At 45.8% G+C, this 3,878-nt stretch overlaps 1 protein-coding gene across 1 annotated transcript in view; it reads right to left on the bottom strand.

Moving 5' to 3' along the window:
- MUC4 (mucin 4, cell surface associated) overlaps nucleotides 1–3,878 on the bottom strand; it is an 81,818-nt gene that overhangs the window by 77,055 nt on the left and 885 nt on the right. The gene's annotated exons all lie outside the window — the stretch shown is intronic.

The following is a 3,878-nucleotide window of genomic DNA, read 5'->3' as shown; positions in this document are numbered from 1 at the left end:
GTCATTATGATGAGTTATTCTCTCTGAATAATGAGCTATGTGGGAAGACCAGCAGGGGAGCCCATGTCACTCTGGACTGGTCTTGAAAATCTCCCAAATAGCCGCCATCATCAACCTTCCATCACCAGCCAGGCTGCCAGACTGGGTGTCAAAGGGAACCAGCTGGATTAATCCCTTGATCTAACTTCTGGAGCATGGAGCTGGGCAGACAGCAGCCCTAGGACCCTCTAGGAGTGTCCCATCAGGTCTATGCTAAGACCTGCGCCCCCAGAGCTGAGGACAAGGGATGAAAGCAGAAGAGCAGGGCCCAGGTGAAGCTGCCACACCCACCCCTGGTGATTTCAGCGCTGCTCCCTCAACAGTGGACTTGCTACAGTTGAGTGAAGGTATCACATGTCTTAGTTTCTGCCTGAGCACAGAGATGAGGGTAAAGGTGGGAGAGGGAATTAAAAACAGGGTGGTATATTTTAAAATAAATTTACCCCACCCAGTCCTTACGCATTCCATAGCCAGCCATGCCTGCCAACTCCCCTCCACACACACCCCAAACACACTGACCCCCTCCTGCTCTGCAGCTGGGGAGGAACTAGACCTAGACATTTTCTCTTTAGCTGCACAATGCCAGACTCACCCTTTATTGGAAAAAGTGACTTATCATGCCCCACCCCCTTGGTTTGCTTCCTCAGACGCATGCAAAATGTTCTTTCTCAGCCCCCCGTTCACCCTTCCAGTCCTGGGAGCTGGAAGAAGGGACAAGAGGATTATGACAAACAAACCTGCCTCAAAGTTTTTACTGAAATGAAAGCTCAGCTTCCAAGGTCTAGAGATGGCTTTAGCTACTAGGTGTCAGGTACTGAATAAGCTTCCCAGGATCTGGGGCGGCCCAGGAGGCAAGCCTGGGGGAGCAGCCATCAGCCTGGTTCTCCTAATTTCCTTCTGGAACTGCAGGGTGTGAAAGGTGCTTTTGTGGAGCCCTAGACAGCAGAGTGGGTGTCGGGGAAGGAGCAAGGGCCTTGGAGTCTCTGTGGGCAAGCTACCTCCTAGCCGAGTCCTCACATCTGCACAGTTGGAATAGTAGTAGTGATTCCTATTTGCTTAGCACATAGTAGGTTCTCAACAAATGCTAGTGGCCTCCTCCCCTGCAGAGAAGGTGAGCATGGAAAGAGAGAGAAAAAATTATTTGGAAGGAGAATTTGGGATTGTTCTGGGTGAAGCAGAACAAATTACAATTATAAATCAAAGAATCTTTAAAGCCACCGATAACCTGTCAGCCTCTGCTTCCGGATGTTTCTGTTGTGATCAATAGAAAAGAACCTAAACTCTAAAGTAAATTAAAGAAGCTTACTGTGGGCTTGGTGCCTGTGGCTTAAGTGGCTAAGCCTCCTCTCATACACGTAAGGTGGCGGGTTCAAATCCAGCCCAGGCCCGCCAAACAACAGTGACGGCTGCAACCAAAAAATAGCCAGGTGTTGTGGTGGGCGCCTGTGGTCCCAGCTACTTGGAAGCTGAGGCAGGAGACTCATTTGAGCCCAGGAGTTGGAGGTTGCTGTGAGCTGTGATGCCATGGCACTTTACCCAGGGTGACAGCTTAAGGCTGTGTCTCCAAATAAATAAATAATAAATAAAATTAAAAAAATAAAAATAAATAAATTAAAAACTAGCCAGGGCATTGTGGCAGGCACCTATAGTCCCAGTTACTCTACCCAGGGGGACAGCTTGAGGCTCTGTCTCAAAAAAAAAAAAAAAAAAAAGAAAGAACCTTACTGTGAACCAAATTTATGCGACCTGTGGCCCAGAGAGCCACACCCAAGAAGCCTTGAGCAAGCCGTCTTGCCATCTTGCCATCGGTGGACTACAGTTTGTTTTTACACATTTCAGGGGAATAGGAATTATACATAAAGTTGCAAATCAATACAATATATCAATATATATTAGGTTTGACCAGAAAAAGCGAGACATCTGGCAGCAGGGGTTGACAGGTTAGTGGTAGATTTAAAGATTCTTTGATTTATAATTGGTTAAAGAAATGAACCTTTGTCTAAAGCCTTGGAATGTTTTAAGTTAGGAAGTCTGTTAATCAGAGATAAGCCATTGGACATGGACTGCACATACACCCAGACTCAAGTGATCTGGTCAGTAGATTGATGCCCTGCAGGTGGTTTAAGCTTTGTCTTGCATCGCCTTTGGTCTGTTAATGGGTTATAAAGGACATCTCCAAGAAGGGAAGGGGCATGGTGAGGCATGTCTGGCCTCCCTTCTCATGGCCAGCAAGTCAGCTTTAGGATATTTCTGGGGTCCCCTTAGCCAAGAGGTGTTCCATTCAGTCAGCTAGGGGGAGCTTAGGATTTTATTTTAATTCACAAATGTGATGGTGTCCAGTTCTGGCTGATTGAATAGCTCTGGATGGGAGAGGGGGTTTAGGAAGGGTAGGCTTGGCACAGGGCTCAGAAAGCTATTGTCCCCTCTTAGGGTCCTCATGTATAGGAAGACAGTTGATCTAACTGGACCAGGTGAGTTGATGGTTCTCATATGCCGATAGGCATTTTCTGAAATGATTTTGCAAGATGGTAAGTTCTTAAGGACAGTGGTTTAGAGAGAGGAGAGAAGTCTATTTGAGAAAATGAGGTTTTGAGACCAAAAGCAATGGGACCGAATCAACCTCCTACACAATATAACATACAAGGACAAGGAAGGGGGGAGTCCTGGAAGGACAATTTTGAGAACTTTTTTTTTTCACAGTTTTTGGCTGGGGCGGGGTTTGAACCTGCCACCTCTGGTATATGGGGCCAGCGCCCTACTCTTTTGAGCCACAGGCGCCTCCCTATTTGAGAACTTTTAAAAAGCTCTGTCACTAGACCATCTCAAAGACTAGTTAAAGCCTGAAGGCCTTAGATGCAGTCTGACTGTATGGGAGTTCAAATGTAGGTGCCAATATCATAAGTATTATAATCATTAACATATCTTGCCTACTAATATGTCAGGATCTGTTATATAAAGCATATATTACATATAATATAATGGTTATATGTTAGTCTACTTTAGATGTAAGATTAGTTTTTTAAAAATGTTTTTAAAAATTTCATGAGCTGCTATTACCTGTGGAGTTCTTGAATGTCTAATCCCCTTTAACAGGCCCGGGCAGATGAACCCTTAAACCCTAATCACCCTGAGACAATTAGGCCACCTATCCACAGTTAGTTTGGCCCCTCTGCTCAAGGGCAATCTCACACTCAACTGACCCTCCCAGCTGTAGAGCCTGAAGACAGCTCGTCAAAGAAACAGGATGTTGGCATTCAGCCTACAAGGACAGGGCTGGCTGAGGGCCCTGGTGTTGGGGGGGCCCTGGTGTCGGAAAGACACCCCATCCTAGCCCCCATGCCATGGGAGTAAATATCACTATACCTTGCTTAAATTATCAAGAACATGAAACCCAAACTCTCACTGTTTGGTTAGAGCCTCTCCTTTAGCAAGAATGAAAGGGAAAATTGAAACTTGTATTTTTTTGTTTGTTTGTTTTTGAGATAGAGTCTGGCTCTGTTGCCTAGGCTACGTGCAATGTCGTCATTGTGGCTCACTGCGACCTCAAACTCCCGGTTCCCCTGATCCTCCTGCGTCAGCCTCCCAAGTAGCTACAGGCACATGTCACCACACCCATCTAATTTTTCTATTTTTAGTAGAGACAAGGTCTCACTCTTGTTCAGGCTGGTCTGCAATCCCTGACCTCAAATAATCAATCCTCCCACCTCAGCCTCCCAGAGTGCTAGGATTACAGGTGTGAGCTGCCCTGCCCATCCCTAAGTTTTGTTTTTGTCCACATCTGTGATTCTGAGTTTCTGTATAAATGATCTATATCTATCTATCTATCTATCTATCTATCT

The sequence above is a fragment of the Otolemur garnettii genome, unplaced genomic scaffold, assembly GCF_000181295.1.
Source record: "Otolemur garnettii isolate 467f Iridium unplaced genomic scaffold, OtoGar3 scaffold00310, whole genome shotgun sequence".
Taxonomy (NCBI): Eukaryota; Metazoa; Chordata; class Mammalia; order Primates; family Galagidae; genus Otolemur; species Otolemur garnettii.
The sequence above is the reverse complement of the archived record's forward strand: the minus strand, read 5'-3'. Positions and strand labels throughout refer to the sequence as shown.